This window comes from Alligator sinensis, unplaced genomic scaffold (assembly GCF_000455745.1).
Source record: "Alligator sinensis unplaced genomic scaffold, ASM45574v1 scaffold588_1, whole genome shotgun sequence".
NCBI classification, from domain to species: Eukaryota; Metazoa; Chordata; order Crocodylia; family Alligatoridae; genus Alligator; species Alligator sinensis.
In genome coordinates, this window is record NW_005842244.1 from 475,445 (window position 1) to 496,629 (window position 21,185).

Below are 21,185 nucleotides of genomic sequence, written 5' to 3' on the forward strand. Positions count from 1 at the left end.
GCCATGTGCTTGTAAGCTGGTACCACATGTCTGAGAGAGAGCTACTCCTCACTTGCAGATGTGGTATCCTCCTTATATAGAGGCCATAAAATGTTTCACGAGACACCTGGATGCAAGACAATGAGCACATGTATCATGGGAGTAACTGAAACAGGAAGCTTCAACAAATGGCACGGCCATCTGAATGACAAGGTCTGAACTCGAAACAGGCTGTTGTTCAAATAGTTCAGTATCAGAAGGTGAGCTTAAGCTACAGGAGCAACTACCATGGGCTAGCTCTTATTTACCCTGGTGTAATAGCATGCACACAGGGCAGTTACCACTGAGGAGCTGATGTGCTTTAAATCCCTGCCCTTGTTTACCTTGCAGTAATTGGTTTGTGTGCCTCTACCCTCATTTATCCTCCAGGAAACCCATCTTTTTCTATGGTTTAAATAGACAAATCAATTTTCACTGTCTCAGTTCCCCAAACACTGCTCCCTTGTTTTATAAGCAAGTATATTTCCAGGAGTATATTTTCAGTGCATGAGGTTAATTAATAATATGTAAAAGTTTATAGTTTACACAGTATAATCTCATAAACATTTATTAGTATGCTAATAGTAATGGCCATGTGGGCATAAAATTAAACTGTTTAAAGGCTGAAGTGACAGTGCAAAATACTATTCAGAGTATCCACAGTATCTGTCACTTGCTTGGCATTCAGGTTGCAAACACACACAAATCTGCATTTTGTGACTCACTCTCAGTTTTCCTTGCAAAATGAGAAAACAAAATACTTCATTTCTGTTTTGTCATATTTCCTCTTGGTCAAGTCTTACAATGATATAAAACTATTAGAATTGTTGTTGGCTTTTTGGGGAAGCAACCCTATCTCCCTCTCCAGTCTGTACTGTACACACCAAATCAGTGATATCCAACACACTATAACATTTATCTGCACAACAGGTGTAGCAGAGATGGCAGCATGGCAGCAACTCTGGCTCCCCGCCATGATGCTGTCCTGAAGTATCTCATTACTGTTTAGAATAACCATCTCTTATTCTTGTCATGGAGATTCATGTGATTCAGTCTCTACCCAGTTCAATCTATGCATTTCTCCTGAGACTGTTGATCAATTTTGTATAAAAGGCAGGGCAGGATGGCACCTTATAAACTAAATCTTTCAGAGAAGCACGAGGTTTCATAGGGTACAGTTGACAGCATCTGCAAACTAGGCTGGTTCCTACAGAAGCCCATGCCTCTCTAAATAAATTAATCTATAAGGTGCCACCCTCAGCTGCCTTCTGCCTAACTTAAGACTAAGAAGGATCTAGGGTACCTCTCTCCACTCAGTGTTTTACAGGAAAGGAGGATCCATTCTCTGGTGGCAGCTGTCAATCATTACAGATCAAGAACATGCTGCGATGTCAAATACTATCAATACAAAGACTTCCATTGACGTCTCTGGACATTATATTAGGGTCACCGACAAAATAAAAGCCATTATCCCAAAGATGAAAGTTTCTAGCTCTCATTACCAATATCCTATGCCATCTATTCCCCTGCAGTGAATACTAAGTTTAATAGAATTATAAAATGTCCTCCCCAAATAGTTGTTTTTTTTATTTTATTTTGAAAATTCATGTTGTTCATTCCACAAAGTCCTTGTCTGCTGTGCATGGATATAGGAGCCATATGGTATAGCTGTAGGTTTTATGCTGGTGTAAATTTATGCTGCGTATAGGTTAGCTGCCACCTTTCTTCTCACAGGTAGCTGCGTTTCATTGGTGCTGTGTGCATACAATTTTGTAATGCCTTTGGAAGACTTCTGGATAAAAAGTTCTGTATGAAATATATAGATATTAAATTTCAGTTTCTGCGGCTTTCTGCATATGCCAAAATAAAACTAGAGTACAGGACTGGAATCCTCTGTGTTACTGAGGCTAAAGCATACACATTGCAGGCATGGCTTGCCCACCTGTCAAGATAGACATTTGGTATATCCATGCTGCTTTGCTAGCTGTTTTTTTTTTATTTTTCTAAGCTTTCTCAGGGCAGAACTTAATTTGCTAGGACCAGTTCTAAATAAACTTTTTTTTTTCTGAAAGCTAATATTAAACTTCAAAACATCTGAAGAAAAAGAAAACTTGAAGCATCTTTTAAAAAAGTCAAATTGATCTCTATGGGGATTTGATGGCTTAGGAATTTGATAGTGGACTATCTGGAGTCAATATCTAGATTGTCAGAACATGTCCAGTTCTGGCTGGTAGTAACTATGTTATTTTACTGTTGTTCAGTAGTCTTTGTACATTGATGTTCAATTCCACAAACACACACATCCACATCCTGGCTGACGCTAATTTGCACTTCTCATGGTAATCTTAGTAGAGAGCCAAAACTTTGAATAGGCTCCCATCACAAGAAATACTTCCTTCAGAGGAAATGCATGGTAGTGAGGAATGCTTTCCTGTTACAATGTACTACATACGGCCCAGGTTGTGACACCCTTGCTCAGGTTGAGTTATTCTTTAAGTAGGCCCTTTGGTTGTGCTCGAATTAGTGGAAGAGTAAAGTACTAGACATTGGGCATGTCTACGTGAGATGTTTACTGTGAAGTTGACTAAATAACTGCACAGTAAAAATCTTAGTGTCTACATGAGCGCCCCCATTAGGGCACACAAAATGAATAAATTCTTTGGCAGGGTAATACTTCCAAATACTGTGGATGTTTTTTGTGCGTAGCAGCGCACATGTAGACACTGGCTGGGGCACGAGGGTGCCTGCTGGCTAGCCCCACACTGATGCACCCTCATGCACAAGCCAGCCCCTCCGCACCACACTGAGCCCAGTCGGAGCAGCCCTGGGCTGGCAGGCTTGACCTCCTGCATCCCCTGCCAGCCAGGGCTGCTCTGACACAGCACGATGTGTTGTGGTCCAGGTGCACGTGCAGGCCGCACCCAGGAGCAATAAGCTGCGGAGCAATAAGCTCTAATGGCATGTGTTGACACATCCAATGAGTGCATCTACATGTGCAATTAATGCAAAGCAATAGACTCTGGAGCAGTTTGAGCCAGAATAAACTACTCCTGGGCGCATGTCTACATGTGTACCCAGGACAGCAGCAATTTGAGCCAGGGTGAAGCAGGCCCAGGCTGACAGAGAGCAGAAGGGGTCAGCTCTGGGTGGTGGCATCAGGTGGTAGAGAGGCTGACTGGGGCGTGAGGGTGCTGAAAGTGCAGACCCCTGTGACTCAGCAGCAGGCAGGAGTCTGGCCCCCAGCTGGCTGGGCCAACTGGGTGCAATTTATGCCTGCAGTCAGTGTCTACACATGCATTTAATCACAGTAAATTACCCCACCATAAGATAGTACTTTCCCCAGCAGTACTAGCTTACTGTGGTATTAATCAGTTTTCTGCAGCCTAATACCATTGCACATATGTCAGGCTGGACATCAGGAGGCGCTACTTCACTGTCAGGGCAGCTAGGAACTTGAATCAACTTCCAAGGGAAGTGGTGCTTGCCCCCCACCCTGGGGGTCTTCAAAAGGAGGCTAGATAATCACCTTGCCGGGGTCGTTTAACCCCAACATCCTTTCTTGCCCGTGGCAAGGGGTCGGACTTGATCTGCTCAGGTCCCTTCTGACCCTACCTACTATGAAACTATATAGAGGGTGACACTACTCCACAGCTAATTAGTCTTCTCCACAGTTAAAAGCCTGTGTGGACACAACCAATGTGAGTAAAGGCATCAGAACCTGGCCCTGGCTGGACATGCATAGTTTTCCTTCTCTAGACCTGTCAATCTGAATACATAGGGGGAAAATATCTGGGAAGTCAAGACAGAAAATGTACGTAATTTCCTCATTTTTACCTTTCCAAAAATCTGAATCATCATCACTGAGAGAGCTTCTTATGTTTCCACAGTATTTACTCCACAATATTTGCAAGTACTACCCTGCTGCAAAGTTTATTACTTTACAGGCAGTCCTTGGACTTGCGACACAACTGGTTCCTGAAAAACGCATCTTAAGTCAAAATGTTGTAAGTTGGAACCAATTTTCTTATAAGAAACAATGTTATAAATGGGGGATTGGTTCCTGAACCAAGGCCCGATACCCTATTTTCACCAGAAATACCCCAGAATTTTGTACTCAGTCAATTATAGATGAGTAATATAGCTACATTAATGTATTTATATTGTAAATAGCAATCATATTGATTTGGAAGGACTTCTTTGAGGTGACTTTTCTAGACTTTTTGAAGCGTTCTTGGCTGGACTCTTCTCAGGAGTCCTGGCTGCAGGTTTTTCTGGAGTCTTGTCTGCTTTCTTAAAGGATGTGTCCAAGAAAGTTTGGACAGATGTTCTCCAGGGAGATAAGCAATGCAGCAAACTTGTTCACTGGCATGGCATCACATCAGATCAAGTGTTGTAAAGTCAAAACTGACGTCATAAAGTTGAAACGGGTGTCAATTTCTAAATGTTGTAACTCGAAACGTTGTAAGTCGAGGACTGCCTGTACTTGTTCATGACTGGGACTTCTAAGGGCTACGACAATGTAAAATATAGTAATCCTCACATCCTCTTTGTTTTAATTGTCATTAGTACCTATGAAATGCAGTCTGCTGATTGGCCTTGAAAATGAGGCAAAATCCTTACATAGGAAACGTAACTTATTAAAACCATGGAAATAAGGAGAGAGGATTAGGTCAAAGCATGAGAAAAGTATAGTATAAAATCCAGGATAACTGGAGAACGGGCAAGAACTAAACCCCCCATCAAACTAGAAGCCTCAGAATGTCAAGATAGTGTTATATTAAAATGAACAAACTAGGTCTAGTGAGGATACCAATGATACCACTCAGACTTGAATAGGAAACAAAACTCCAGTGTTGCAGGGCTTAGATCCGTGCTCTACAGAGTACAACCTAAGCCAGAACTTACATCTGTAGTCCAAGCACTTCTAAAGATTTGGCATACCCTATTTAATGTTGTGTACTGAAAAATGCAGATTGTAGGGCTTTGTTCTTCTGAGAGGTTCTGCAGTGATGAACTTACGAATATGGTTTGAAACAGATGTAGATGCATGACATACAGTCTGTCATGTGTGCGTGCATTTGCTTAGTTCTTCTCAATTATTGTTCACAATTTTTGTTTTTAATTTACTTATTTCACATATGTGTTCAGATTTCCTAGTTAGCATTTTATTCCTATTTGATGCCATCGTGTAGTTAGAGACATCTTATTTTTAAATCTGCAGTTTCCAGATCTGTATCACACATAAATTGCAAATGTCAGGATAATTTCCCTTCTCCATAGTTTCCTAAACCCTAATCAGCTCAACAAGTTGCATATAACATAAAACATACTGTGAGTGTTGTGAAACATATGTATGCACATAACAACTGCTCCTTCCTTCTAATGTGGTTATATGTTTACTTAATGCATTGATTCCCTTGTAGCAATTTCAAAAGTGGTTGTAATAGTAAAATATACTTTAACAGTACACTTTTTTTTCAAATTCATCACTTCTGCCTCTTCCTGTTGGGTGGTAGTGATGGTGATTATTTATAGTGAACTAGAACCTAGAAGATGTGGGCCTGTCCTGATCCAAGTATTAGAGAGCCCTGTGCATTGCACCTACAGGGATGAGATCGATGGGAATTACTCATTGCTGTTTTGGGGAAAATTTAGTCCTATTCATTTTCAGATTACTTAACTTATCTGGACATGCAAAGGAAAGGTTTTAGAGCTGTGGGAATTGATTTGCAATACCATTACATATAACCAACACCAGGGCCAAACACAGGCATGGGCAAACCAGGCAGCCACCCAGGACCCAGACAGGAAGGGGGCCTGAAAATGGTAATTTTTTCCATGGTCCGATTATTATCATCATCATCTCTGGCGAAGTGGGGCCCACTACTAAAAGTTTGCCCAGGGCCACCAGGAGTCTAGGTACAGTGCTGACCAACACCCCCTTAATTCTGAAAAGTGAGTTCCTTTGAAAGGCATTACTGTGCACGCGGGGATGTTAGTTTGGTAGATTAGTTACTGGTAGTTCCTTGTAACTCACCCCAAACAATTAAAATTGTAGGTCCTCATGGCAGCACCCAGAAGTGGCCACAGAGTTACTGATTTCAAATGGTAATCAGAATGGATTAAAATTATGCTTTACCTGCTGGAGGACTAGCGGGAAGAGTGAAAGACTAGCCCAAGTAACAAAACTTGACTCATGCACAACCAATTTTGTTATTATGGGAGCTTGAGGCTCATTCCTAAGAGTTGCCAGTAACATCCACCATGGTCCTGTCTACCTCATCCAATGCCTATTGAAGTTAAAAAAGTGCTCTTTGATTTTTGTGGATACTAAATCAGGCCTTAAGTGCCTTCATCATCTCCCTTTGAAGGAGGACCAAGATCATCACAGGATCAAGTGCTATGTAAGGAAGTTCTGATATGTTTTAAAATAGTGAGCGCCAACCTTTTTGGCAGGGATGCGAAAGATTAGCCCTGCACTACCCCCTGGCCACATGTACATGAGGCACTACTGTGCAGTAGCTCACTGCTACTACGCGGTAGCATTGGCAGGCACTAATTGTGACATGCTGCTACTGCGCAATAGCATCTGAAAAAGTCCATGCAGGGACAGTACGGTGCAGTAATGCTAGTTAGTACTTGCATAAGTACTAAATGACTGTGCAGTAACAACTGCACAGTCCACCATTCGTGTAGACACAGCCCCTGAGAACTGCTTCAACCCCTTTCTCTTACCCAATCTGCTGCTCAGCTTTCTGATCCTGCCTTGTGCTTCCTGCCTGATCTGCTGCTCTGTTTTCTGCTCTTGCCCTATCTGCCACTGTGCCATTTTCCCCCTCCCCGATCTGCCACACTTCTGGCATGTGCCTTCAAACTGGGCATTTATTTATAGGCATTCTAGGTTGGCTGGTCCAGGTGGTACAGAGAATACTCCAGTTGGCACTAGAGAATGGGTGGTATAGTCAAATTAGTACATGCAATCTTTGTGCCATTCATTTCAGTTCCAAAAGTTTGCAGTCATAATCTCATTGGAGATATGGAAGAGAAGAGAGATGCTAGGAAATGCTGGATGTCATTTCGCTCCTAAACTAGTAATTATTTTGTATACAAACATCGTTCATCTGAAAGGTAGCAAACGGACACTGATATTCTACTCTTGCTATGCAGAATAGGCAATTCAAAGTCTGGCAGGGAACCGCAACTGGTTAAAAGGCGGGCTTCATAGTCTCCATCTTCAATCTTTGGTCTCTTCTCTAAGATTGCCAAAAATGTCCATCTCAGTAGCTTTTGAAATGCAGTAACTGTACTGAGACCACCAAGGCATTTCATACTGAACACTGACTGGCTACCAGCTTGAAAAAAATGTTTGCTTCAAACATCCTGGATTAAATTTCAGCTGGCATCCTGGAATTTCAAGACTTTGGCCCCTGGCAGACTTGAGACAGGGGCTTGGAGCCCAATGGGCTGCTCCCCCGTCTCCGCATTTGTCCCAGCACAGTACTTTGGTGTGCTTTGTGCTGCTTTTTTTTTCAGGGATTTTTTTTGATACCAGGAAATCCTGGTAGCAAATGTTGCCCTATCTCTGCAAATTAGCAGCATAGCGCATGGTTTAACATGCAAGATGAGTGGTTTGTGGCACCTCAAAAAGGCTTATGGCACCACAAACTTCACATGCCTGCATGTCTGGATCCAGCCATCATGTGTTATACGTGTTTTGCACAAATTATAACATGACAAGCACTAAACCAGTTTATCTCTGGATAAAAAAGTCAGATAAGCCACAAAGAAATTACTTGTTGAACATCAACTTCTTTGTGGTGTAGAAGTATCTTGCAATAATTTTAATGTGTGGCCAGTTGGCATGTTATAATTTGTCATGTGATACTCAACTACAATGCTTGACAAATGTAACATCTGCCAGAGGCCTCTATATCCTATCTCCAGTCTTTAGGGTAGTTAAGCCTGTAGCCAGCAATATTCTGAGTATGTTGTAGCTCTACTTAGCTAAATATTAAGTTCAGAGATGAGTCCAAATTTAAACCTCAGATCTGAATACTCCTGCTTCAGGATCTTTATGGATTGCTCTGTATACAGTATATCCCACGTCTATATTTTTCATCAGTACTCAGGAAGCCTTCGTAAGCTTTGTAAGCACAGTATTCAGTGCAGCACAGTGTCTTAGGGTAAATAAGCATTATATCCATTTTACTGATTGGTAAATGAAGACACAGAGTAGTTAATTGACTTTCCCAGGCCAGGCAGAGTCTCTTTGAAGGAATAGTTCCATCCCTTTTTTCCAAGATGAAATCATAGTCCCAAGTCTACAAGAGCAGTAGTCTTCACTTTCAGCGATGTGATGCTCATTGTGCACAGTATGTATTGTATGGTGCTGCCACTTTTAAACGTGGCAGACTCATAGTCCCCAGAGACCTTGTTACAGCCAATTCATACACTAGCACACAGAGAATTTGCCTGCCATCTTTAATAGTCTCCCATGAAAGGAGGATTTGCAGACAAGTGCTTTAGAGGCACTGAGTCTGATTTGCCACTTGTTACTCTGATTTCAAACAAGTCTTGACTCCACTGATTTCAATGGAAAAGATTCAGATAAGAGAAGGAATGTCTCCTTCATAAAGAAAATGCTAAGTCAGAGCAGTTACTGCTTTAAAACAGAAGTAACACAATGATGAATCAGGATTGTTTTTATTTAAGTTAATGCTGACAGTGTCTCACAGTATTTTCATTCTGCTTTTCCCATGAGACCAGCCCGTTTCATCTCAGCAAATGAACCTGAGTTTGAATTTACCAAGAACTTATATGGATGGTTTGCAGTGTGAATTATAGATGCAGTATTCAGTAGTGATCAGATCTGTCTGACTCTGCTCCTGTTATTGCTAATTATGTGTATTGTAGTAATATTTAGAGGCCTGACCCATCGGGTGATCACACAGACATATATAAGCATATGCCAAGAGACAGTTCCTGTTGCAAAGAACTCATTATCTGAATGGGCACGAGGACAAAATACGGGGATGAGAAACAGAGACACAGAAATATGATGTGATTTGCCAGTGGTGTCGCAGCAGGTGAGAGGTTAAGAAAGACCCTATCCAATAGCTTGTCTGCCTGTGTCTCTTGTGCATATTATCGCAGTCACTATGTAGAATAAAATATGCCCGCCTATGTGGCAATGCACATTTTATTTCAGAGCATTGGTAATGTAAAGTTCTGTAGTTATGTTTTGGATGATGATTTCTCAGGAAAACCCTGAGAAAATGGTCTATAAAACTGATCTAATGATAAGCTCAAAAATGTTTGTCCTTGACTTAGACTCAAAACTTTGCTTTGGATACACCAAATATATCTAAAGGAGCCTACAAAACTGTTTTTAAAAGTTTGCAAAATTCACCCCTACCACTACTCACACCCCCTTTGCCGCTCTTTTGTGTGCCGCTTTAATGTACTCAATATTACAGAAATTTGAGTCTTTGCTTTATCAGTGCTGGGAGATTGTATTACCCTGTTTGGCTATACAAAAATCACACATTTCATTCTGCCTGCCATCCCAAAGGTCACTGTTAAGGGCAGGAGAGAACAAAAGTGATACTTTGTGGTCTAACATTCAGACAATTATCAAGTCATAAATCTTGGTCAGACTGTAATGAGAGTGTAAGGGATAAGAGTATTCAACACAGACTGATAGAAAAAATGATTTCAAAGTTATTCATAAGACAAAGAAGATTGTATTTAGCGCACGGCAAACCAGACATGCCTTTTCTTAAAGCATTTTTATTTTTCTATTTTCCAGTCTCTTAACTTTCTGCATTTTTACATAAGAATAGAAAAGGGTGTCCTTATGACAAAACACTTATAGCACAGACTTAAGCAGTAATGATCATAAACCAAATCATTTAAAGAACAACATCAAGTAGTGACTCACTCCTATGTATTTGATAGCTTGAAATGGGATCTGCCTTCGTAATGACATTCTTCCTCTGCAGCATGCCGACATTAGTTTGCTGCTGTACAGTTGTTCACGGTCATAGTAATATGTAGCACCAGCAGCACATGTTGCCTTTTAAGTTAAAGATCTTATTAACATTGATTAAATGAACATCCCCTAAAACACGGTTAGTGTAAAAATCCATTTCAGCAGATTGGGAAACTGAGGCACAGGGAGAGTAAGGGACTTGCTCAGGAGCCTGCTGCACTAGGTTAGATCCAGACTTTGAAACGGTTCATTTTCCACTCCTTTTTCAGCTGAAGTCTCATAGGGAATTGCAGTCTGTAGATGGGGAGCACCCTGCAAGAGTTCTATCTTATTAGGCCAGGCTTTCAAAATGTTGGCTCCCTCAAACCTGGACTCAAACCTGATTTGACCTTGAACCACAGCCTCTCACCTAAAATGTGGCTGCATCCAGATCCAGGCACCATTCTCTTCTTCCATCTTCCATTGCTATGTTAGCATTAAAAGTGGTGCTTGCTTTTTGGCAAATCTATAACTTAACTTCTTAATTTCTCGTGTGCTGTTCTCACGTTCTTCCTCAAGTAAACACCAGGGCCAAACTCTGCTCTTAATTAACTTCTTTAACTTCTTCTTCTAAGATCTTTGTGCCGCTGCTTTTTGTCCCAGGGCATACCCCTGCACGCACAGCCCAGCTGTGGCAAATTGACCTGGATGGGGTAGGGGAAGCTGGGGCCAGCATCTGGACGCACCCCTTGAGGCCAAGGGATTGTGAAGATGCAACTGATGGCAGAATCTGATTTTTAGGATACCTGTCTTTCCCTGTAGATCAGCTTGTCACCGTTCTTAATTATCTAATTTGTTTTGTTTTGGTTTTTTATTACTGTTATTATTCTCAGTTTGCAGGTGGTAAAGGCTTTTTTTGACTAGGTAAGAATGTGGCTGAATTAAAAGCACTGAGCCATGAAAGAAAAATTTCAGAAATCCTTTCATCACAAAATGTCTCCATCCTTCTTAAAGTATCCTGCTCAAATCTACTTCCATCAGACTTTTCCTGTTGCCACCTTGAAAAGGGCAGCATCTCGCACTTGTTCTAATAAGAGCCTACAAGCTCCGGAGTAATTCCTTGAGTGAAGGTTTTATCTGTTGAACTGCTTTTCAGCGTGTCCTCCCCAAACATTCCTCCAGTAATCCATGTACCAAAGCTGAACCAAATGGATGTTTATGTAAAACAGCTCATGCTATGTGCAGCCTGTGCTTTTTGTGTGACCTTTAGTGTAAAATGCAATATGTCTGGTCTCAGTTATGTTATTCTGTCAACATGTTCCAGTTTGGGCTAAGCTGGAAGCAGCGCTCTGTACATCTGGCTCAGGAAAAGAGGACATCTGTGCAACTAGTCCAGTACACCAGAGCAATTCAATGGAATATTGTTCTAGTGCTCAGGAATGACAAGTATTTTACATTGCAAAATACAGCAAATATTGACTTTTACCAATAAGAGTTACCTCCAGAAATAAAGGGGGAAAAACAGCATGGTCGTAGTCTGAGATAAAGTCCAGTGATCCTCTTGTCTCATGAATATTACTTTAAACACACACATTGTCTAAAGCAATTTACTTACTATAATATGCTCCTTTAAAAAGGAGGTTTTCAGGAATATGGTAGAGATGTCCAATCCTAGAAATCTGGAATATGATGCTATTTAGAAAGCTCCGGATCCAGAACCATTTTGTTTTCTGGTTTAGACTCTGTGTCAAAAAGACCCCAAGTTTGTGAAATGACCCAGCTTCTGTATCACAGACTCATAGGGAAGTATGGCTGGAAGTGACCTTCAGAGATCTTCTAGTCCAACCCTCTGCCTACAGCAGGATCATCCCTATACAAACCATCCTGTTGTCTAAACTCTTTGCAAAACTACACAGTCAAACCTGGTGCAGTTGGTCAAAAAAACTTCACATTTTGGAATTTTGCAGTGAAAAGAGACATTCTTGGCAAAAAAAAAAAAAAAAACACACCAAAAATGTCTTTAATTTTTTCACCAGCTCTATTTCTGATCTGACCATTGAGGAAAATGCCCCTTCACTTCCTGGCTGCTTGCTGACCCTCCCTCCCTCCCTCCCTGGTGTTCAAAGTTGTTGTTCCAGTTCTTATTTCCCTCTCATAGGTTTCCTCAGCCGGCACGGTTTCAGTTGAGTGAAAACAGGGGTGCTCAACCCTCAGCCTATGAGCCACATCCAGGCCACAGAGCTATGCCATCTGGCCTTCAGGGCTCCCCACGTGTGGAGGTAGTGGCAACATTAATTGCTGCTCTCCAGAGGCCAAATTTCCAGACCAATGGGGAGCCCTGCAGGCCAGATAGCATGTCCCTGTGCACTATATCAGGCATGAGGGTCTGAGACAACATAAGGCAAAATCCTGCTGCACAGGGTTTGATCTGGTCTACAGGGTCCAATCTGGGTGGCATGAGGCAGGATCTGGACATGCAAGGTGCAATTCAAGTACCCTAAGGTAGGATCCAGATGCTCCAGGCCTGATCTGGATGTCATGAAGCAGGTTTAAGACACATGAGCCCGATTTGGGTGGTGTGATGTGGGATACAGGCATGCAGTGCTGGGCCTAGTCCGGGTGTTTACCACACAACCAACCCCACAACTCATCCAGCCAGCAGGGCCAAAAGTTTGAAAACCAATGACTTAGGTTTCCAAAAAAGCAGTGATAGCCCTTTAGTAATGACACTGCGAAAGGCATGTCTTGGCAGGGGAGCAGAAGGGAGGTGTCACCCACAAAACCCAAAGGGATGTCTCAAATCCTGTTGGGGGATCTACAGGAAGAATTGTGCCCTGGATAACATCTTCTCTTACTATTTCACCCAGTAGGGCAAGAGACTTTATGGAGCTCTCATTGTTCATGCTTTTCTGGCAAGCCCCTAAGGAACAAATATCAGTTCAAGGGATCTTGGCCTGCACCTTCTGGTGAGCAAAGCTGGCTGTTGACTTCTCTTCAGCCCTGCCAGCAGGGATGGGAGCTACACACAAAAGCAATTCATGGGAGCTACACACAAAAGCAATTCATAGGCAAGTTTCCCAGGCAGTGAAGTTTCTGCATCAGACTGAATCGCTTTAAGACAAAGCTCAAGAGGGGAGAGGTGGGAACTCCTGAATATGCACTCGAAAAAGAGACCACTTGAAGGAAACTGAGGCAGCTGCTGCTCAAACTGTGCAGTGAAGAGACTCCAAGGATGGAAGCATTTAGTGGGGTGGACGGATTTGGAGGTGAGAGGGGGAGAAAGGGGATGGATTTCAAGGGGCGACGCATCTTTTGTGCCTTTGGCTTCCTCTTCTAACGGGCCTCATCTTGGATGGGTAAAATAGGAAGGGGCAGGCTTTGGGAGGAATGCACTTCAGAGTTGTGGAGTGGGGACCACTTTGCCTGAGTGCCCTTCAACAAAGAGTAAGCAGCATGTGGACAGCATGTGGGACTCAAAGGGCCAGTGTCGTTCTGCCTAATAACCTGCGTACGTCCATTTATCTCTGTTAGACTGCATATGGTGCAAATCAGAGAAGAATTTGGCCCGTAGTGAATGTCAAGTCCTAAAAGCAACTTTACAAAAAATGTTGTTTCTGATTTAAACTAGAAAGAAGACTGGCACTGCACCCTGAACAGAGCATGCGAGCATCCTCTTAGGGCACGTCGTGAAAATACTACTCACTTATTTGACAATCTCTGCAGGGCTTCCTCCTAGTACGGGGAAGAATCCTCTTTTGGATACCAGAGTCTTTTAGCCTTGTTAGTACCCGCCTAAGAGCAATATTCTTTTTGAAATGTATCATTTGTTGTATCCTTTGGGGTTTTTTTTTTTTCAATCTGTATTAGGAAAGTGATTATAAAGCTCTTGGAAGTTCATTCCAGGCACCTGAGTTACAGTTCACACATGCTGCATTCTTCAGTTGCCTTAAAGAAAACAGGGATGTCATACTCCTCAGTATTTCCAAGTGTCCAAATACATATCTCTAACAGCAGAAAGGGTCAACTAGTAGCAAGGAAACCTTATGGTTGCATCTATAGCATAGCATAGAGAACTGGCGTGTTTATGTCATAGTTCCAATGTACGTCAAACCAGACCAGTGCGGCAGTATAGCAGCAGCGTGGGCCAGTGGACATGGCAGTGGACTGTGAATGAGGTGACCTGGATTCTGTTTCTGATGTGCCTTTCATCTGCTGGGGAGCCATGGGGCATCACTTCACATCTCTGCCCTTCTTTTTCCTGTTCCAGCCTTTGTCTTGCTTGGTCAAGGATTATCTGTAAGCATGCATAGATATTCATAATCAGTTAGAGATTAACTTGGAAGTTTAAAAGCAAAGTATGTGTGCATGTGTTTATACAAAATAAGCTCCAAAGTGGGCAAATGTTGAGGGCAAAAGGAACAAATTTGTTTTTGGATTGTAAGCTTTTTTTTTTCTTAGCTAAAAGAATACAAACAGCAACACGCTTGCAGCAAATACTAGCATATTTTTCATGCTAAAATATATTGAGTTTATTCAATATTTGTTTTAATAAGAAGCCTGAGGACTTGAACTGAACTTTAGTTCGTTTTGTTTGCATTATAAGCCTACAAACCAACTCGCAGAATTAGCGAGGCGTCCAAACTCCACTAACCCCCCGCAGACTCTGAGGGAGTGGACATTTAGGGCCAGCCTCCTCAGCACAGGATCCATTTCTACCAACCCCCCAAATCCTTGACAAAATGAAATACCCGCTTAGCTTGGAAACCTGCACGGATACATTTCTTCCTTCTGTCGTTACAAGTAGGTCTGTTCGAAACGTATCTAGAAAGTAGAGGCCCTTCTTGCAGGATCTTTCATTGCAAATGATTTGTGCTCTGAGGGCTGATCACACTGAGCGTGGGAGAGTCGTCTGCCAGGTATTAAATAGAGACTTTTACAGCCATGGAGTTGCAGCTCCGAGGCCCGAGCTTACCAAAATGTCAGCGAGTCATTCTGATTTAGGCAGAGCTCTTCTGATGACAGGAAAAATCGCATGAAAAGATGGTGAGATTGCTGAACAATATCCCCACACTGAGCTTGCGCTTCTGAGCTAAGGTCTGTGAAAACACCGAAGTACGTTCAGGTTTGAGACTGGGGGTGTTTCTTACAGCATCCTGAGGGACTGATCCTGCTACTTTTACAAGGGATTTGAACTGTGGGTCCCTGATTTTCAGTATAGGTCTTACCTGTCTGTCAAAAAGAATCACTTCTAATGAGCTATTTAATTAACATGCCCTATTTTGTTTCATTCTTCCCTTAAACAGCTCAAATTCCTTAAAGTTGCTCAAAATAATCGCACTTTAGCATCATCTACTGGGAGAGACGGGCAACTGACAGTACTGGAGCACAACGGTGGAAACACCCCGCTCGGTGCCTATCCTGCTGCGGCGTTGTGTGTGTGACTTGAGCAATGCAGGGGAACAGGCAGTTTTCTCCTCTGTCGGCACAGCTGCAAAAGACACTCCTCTCCTGGCACAATAGCTACTGGGAGCTTGGTGTGGATTAAAGCTAGGTTGCTTATTCAGTAGGGTCTTGGAGTCATAGAAGCACTAGGAAACAATGAAGCAGGAGTAGAGAAACAGCTGATCAGTGGACAGGCTTAAGCAATTAATTTTTTGTAAATAATTTCAAGTTTCCACTTTATGTTTGGCACTGTAAACTGTTGGGGTCAACAGAAACCATTCGGTCTGGTACATGCTCAGTGTAACTGTAAGCTGTCAGTTCATGTTAAGATTTCACTTTTCACTAACGGCAGCCCCCATCCAGAGATATCAAAGGTAGACTGGGGATAATACTGAAAATACTCCCTATATTATTTCAGTATTATCTCCTTTTTACAGTTAGGAAAACTGAGCTGTAAGGAGGGTCAGAGCACAATTTTAAAGTTATTTAGCTGTTTTACTCCAGTTGACTTAAAGGTCGGTGAATCAGTTGAAATTAGTTTGAGTTGGCACCTAAATAACTTTAATATCGTGTCCTAAGTGAATTGCTCATGGTTCCCATAACAAATATGTTACGGACATGTGAACAGAACGTGGGCCTTGTGATCCCCATTCTTCCCTGGCCACCAGACCAGGCTTCCCCTCACTAAATCTAGTGTAAGTTCATGAAGTCAATCATAACACGTTTAATATAGGTCATATTTTACATACACCTTACGTAACATTTTAGCTGCAGATCCTTTTTCACCTGTGAGGTATCTAAGTACTACTTAGATACCTAAGCACAATCCTATTCTATCCCTGTTCAAGTCCCTGGAAAACTGCTAACGCATCTACTTCTGTAAAGCACCTTCATGCCTTTTGCAATTGAAGTCACAAAAAGCAACAAGCATGGCACACCTCCCTTTTGCATTCACATTTTTTAGGGAGACAACAAGGTGGAATATGATTCCACTTAGATGTCTGACAGGTAGTATAGATTGTAGTGCCATAGTGTGTTATGTACAGCTCTGAGAGCCATGTAGTGAATACACATTTGTTTCAAGAATAACTTTAAATGTTCCTGAAGTGATTTACTTTGTAAAGAGGTCTGCATATTGCCAGGAGAACATTTAACTTACCGGTTCATCTGTTGTCCACTCAGATGCAGTCAGACCTCCTCCAGTATGAAGTTGGCCCTCTATTACTGACAGCTAATTGAGATCCTCCTTTACCTCAAGTGCCAGGAAAAGCTGGGATTTGCCTGACTCTAACTACATGTCCAGTGGATGTGCAATGCAGGGAGATCATGAGATCTTGGCCCCCACAAACTTGTTACAATTTTCTCTGCAAAACAGAGAAAGCCGCATGATAGTGCTGTGTTTGTTTACACTACTTTAAAAACTGTTTTCTAATTGCTTCTTCCATATGCATTTTAATACTCTGGCCCATTAGACCTTCATGAGCAAAAAGCAAGTAGGCTCATAAGTCTACATGTAGATGCTAAAATATACGGCCAGATTTTTCAGAAATTCCCCAGTGCACATCCAAGCATTTTTTAAAATTTGATGGAAATTAAAGAATATTTTTTTAAATGTTAGGGTATTTCTGGGGTAAGCTGATAGCGATGATGAAAAAGAACTAAATTGTATGTGATTATTGATACCCCTTATCTTTTTAAAATTGTACTTTTAGTAAAATAGTCTATCATTTAAACCTTCAAAACTGTGATACACTGGACACATCCACACGTGCAGTTAGTGCACATGAATACACTCTGGAGCTTATTGCTCTGGAGTTTTTTTGCTCCCAGGTGCACTGTTTGAGCATGCACCTGGGAGCAAAAAGCTCCAGAGCAATCAGCACCAGAGCTTATTCAGGCACAACACGTGGAGCCTAGTCGGATCAGCCGTGGCTGGCAGCAGGCTCCAGGGAATCAGCATGCCAGCTGCGGAGGGGCTGGCTGGGGCACGAGGATGCTTCATTGCAGGGCTAGCTAGCAGGCAGCCCACACACTGAAGCACCCTCATGCCCCAGCCAGCTGAGTCAGTGTCTACATGTGCACTTCTGCACACAAAAATACTCGGCAGCAGGGTAGTACTTCTATTTGCAAGTACTACCCTGCTGTAGAGTTTATTAGTTTCCTGCAACCTAATAGAGGTACACATGTACACACCGAGACATTTACTGTGGCGCTAATTAGTCAGCTCCACAGTAAACATCTCGTGCAGATTTGCCCACTCAGTATTTTTTACTCACTTCTCTTAAAACAACAGCTGGATCTTATTTGTTTTCCTGTTTAGATTCCTCTCTCTGTATATCTTTACTTCTGATACAGCACTTTACAAGTCAGGTGACAATCACAATGACTCATGTGGTGCATGTGAAAGAGAAAGTACTCAGAGCACATGCTTTGAAACGCAGCCTGCCCATTTCCTTATCATTGTGGCAACTGGATGTTTTGCACGCAAAGATACAACCACCTTGTGAAAGCGGTGCAGCTTGTCTCACACATAAGATAGTAAGGTCCAGCTGGTAAAAAAACAAAACGCTGGGGTGTATAGTTGCAGAGCTCCATTCTTGGACTTTCTTTACCTCCCACACCCTGATCCAATCTTATGCATCTGGCCATGGCTCTTGATTTTGTATGAAACAGGGCCTTCAGTAATGATGCCTGGAAACTCCAGGCCTTAAGCAATAAAAGAGTTGCCAGGAATTCCAGCTGTGAACATCTGCTGGTTCTTTTTGGTGAGCAGAAGGGAGTATCCCTGTCCATCTTTCGATTTTGTGAAAAGCAGGGGGGGGCTCAATTCATTACAAACATTCTGCACCTGCATTTTCAAACTCTCCCTCTTTTTCTCTTTTTAAGAAACTAAATTAATAGTTTGAGAAAATCTCAAACACTGGGTTAATTTTTGGAGGAATTAAAGATTACAGCCAGCTGCATTCTGACTCATGTTGAGTGACACAGAATGATCATCTCACAACTCTTTGATGGCATATGTGAAATAAGATGGTTGGGTTTGCCCTGTAATAGTATGCACCATACAAAACCCATCACATTTGTTAGATGCAGCCACTTTAAGATTATGTTACAACAAGCAGCAAGGAACAGGAGGATCCACACATCTTTTGCATTAGTTTTTGTAGGGACTTGAGCAGAGTGGAATAGCATCACAATTATTAGGGACCTAAATCCACCTGGGTGTCTCCCAACTGGAACAGAATCTGGCCCCACATGACAAGAAGATTCTGCAGCTATTGAAACTGAGATACATTTTTCATCTCACTTTAAAAGGGATTGGTTTGAGTTCATGAAGACAGTCAGTGAGATTAAATTCCAAAAGAAAAGATGCACCAATTGAAATTCAATTCAATTTTGAATTGAATCTTTGAATTTGAAATTTCAATTGCCTTGAAATTGCCTTGCACTTCGCTTCCATGCACTTTACCCATGGAGCTGAGAGGTAAAGTGTTATTTTGGATGGCAGATGGAAGAGATTGCAATGGTCTGAATCCTAAAGATGTGGGTACAAATGATTCATCAGCTGAAGACCAAGGCTATCTTGCTCTTTATACTATCTGTGAGTCTAGGATTGGAGAGAATCCTAGTAGGGATCACTTTGACCACAGGTGGCAAAGAAATTATCCCCTTTGACTATAGAAAGGCAAGTGCTCGCCACTACTAACCTATCATAAGACTCTAGATTGAGTCTAAACAAAATGGGTTTCTGCGGACCCCTTACTTTGACAGTCCTGGGAAAAAGAAAAGTTGAGAGGGACTTACACCAACAAATTGATTGAATGATATGTTATAGATTTCCTTGTGGCTTCATATATGCTTTAAAAATATGAGTGAATGAACCAAATCCTTGCAGCTTTGGGGGCAGAAAAGTGTTTGTCCAGTAATAACTTTTGTGATCTTTCTAAAAGGAAGAAATGGGACTACTTATTCAAGTCTAAAACTAGGTTGAATTGAATTCCAGAACTTAAAAGGAAGTCACATGCTGCCAGAATTGTACATTGCTTTAGGGGCTAGTCGGTAATAGTACGGTCATTACCAGGGATCCAGATTTTCTCTAATTTAAAACAATCCCCAATTTTCAGTTTAAAAAGTAACCCCAAATCCACATGTTTCCATGATTAAAATGAAACATCCTCTCTCTATATATATGTCTATATATTAGTGATGTTCCATTTAAATCATGATAAAATGTGGATTTGGAGTTACTTTTTTTTAGGCAAGTTTCAACATTACTTAGGATAATTCATAAAAAGTTAGCTAACTCCCACTGAAGTCAATAGAAATATTACCATTGACTCTACCATGGGTAGATATGGAATTTTGAAAATGGGGGTGCAGATGATGAGGTGCGTTGTCACATATAAAACAGCACAGATTTGTTTCCAGTTAAAAATAAACTAGAAGCTTTACTAATATGTTTGGATGCTAGGGCTGTTTAAAATTGAAGCAAAAACAAATATAACTTCATTGGAATGAGTGACAAATAATCTGCTGTGCTGTGAAATAGGAACTTTCTTACCAGGAGCAGCTGACAGATAGCAAATTGCAGAATAAAGGATAGCTTGATAAAGTGGAACATCACGAGCATTAAAAAGGAGAGGATTGTTAACACCTATGGAATAAAGAGTTTAGAAGGGATCAGGTGGATTATTGTAAGTCATAAAGTCAGGTGACTCCTTCAGCACTGCCAGACTAGAAATGCTGCTACCATTGCCAGACAGTTGGTTTTAAACTTGGGGTGGACCAGGAATCAAAGTGGGGTGCAAGTATACCAGTGTATGTCCCCCCTCCCAGATCCACCTCTGAACTGCACTGTTCGTTGGATCAGGTCATCAACCACTGCAAGAGGAGGGAAGGGCTAGCGTCATGTTCCATCCACATATCTTTCTCCATTGGAGCAATCTGTGGTTTTCCTTGGATTCAGTCTGAGTTTGCTACTCATTCCTCAGAGAGGCAAGACCAGAGGGAGGCCCCTTGGGCTCCCTCTCCCTGGGCACCATGCAAAGTCAGGGCATAATTTGCCATTCTCTGGAATGATTTAAAGAGCTGTTGATTTACAAGTTAATTGTATTGTATTTTTTTTCAATTAATAGTGAACGTATTAAATGATTTTAAATTATTTTAAAGTTGTTGAATTAGTGCTCACCAAGCATTTGAATATTTGCAATGTTGTGGCTCACTATGACTTGGAAAAGAGTCAGCGCTGAGGAGGGCTGCACTTAATGGGCAGTACAGTATGTCTTATTTAGATGGGCTGCACTAAGCTGTCCTTTTGGTTTTGGCTAAGATCAAGGGGAGGGTGTCAGGGCTGGCTCTGGCCCCCCAGGTGCTGACCTGGTATTGCAGTACCTCTAGGCTCGGTGCCAGTTTAATGATAGACAATGTATTTAGTGAGATTATAAAACAAGGGTTTTTTCCCCTGTGCCAATTTGGGGAAAAAAGTCTTGTTTTGTATTTGTAAAGAAGGTATTTCTATATTCTGTATGAAAAAAAAAATGTACATTTAATACAAATTCTGATGCACTTTTTAGTCGGTTTTACATTGATAGAATTCTGTTGGTATTATCACAAAGATGACTTACACAATCTCAGTCTCTTTCTTTCTCTACCTGTGTCTGTCTCTTGGTCTAATGAGTTATCGTTATTCTTGTTGTATAGACGAGTTCTTGTTTACCTTATACCTGTATGGTTTTTTTTAATATTCTCTGTGGAA

General features: G+C 41.7%; 1 protein-coding gene and 1 long non-coding RNA gene across 6 annotated transcripts in view; one reads left to right on the forward strand and one right to left on the reverse strand.

Moving 5' to 3' along the window:
• NFIA (nuclear factor I A) overlaps positions 1–21,185 on the forward strand; it is a 429,137-nt gene that overhangs the window by 64,949 nt on the left and 343,003 nt on the right. The window lies entirely within an intron of this gene.
• Positions 13,033–21,185, reverse strand: part of LOC112550903 — a 42,428-nt gene continuing 34,275 nt past the window's right edge. The window contains exons 4-5 of one of the 2 annotated variants that reach the window (XR_003094971.1): positions 14,961–15,576; positions 13,033–14,282 (exon numbers count right to left, since the gene is read on the reverse strand). This is a non-coding gene — a long non-coding RNA (uncharacterized LOC112550903). Of the gene's footprint in view, positions 14,283–14,736; positions 15,577–21,185 lie in introns of both variants that reach the window. The other variant, XR_003094970.1, reaches the window with a different exon arrangement.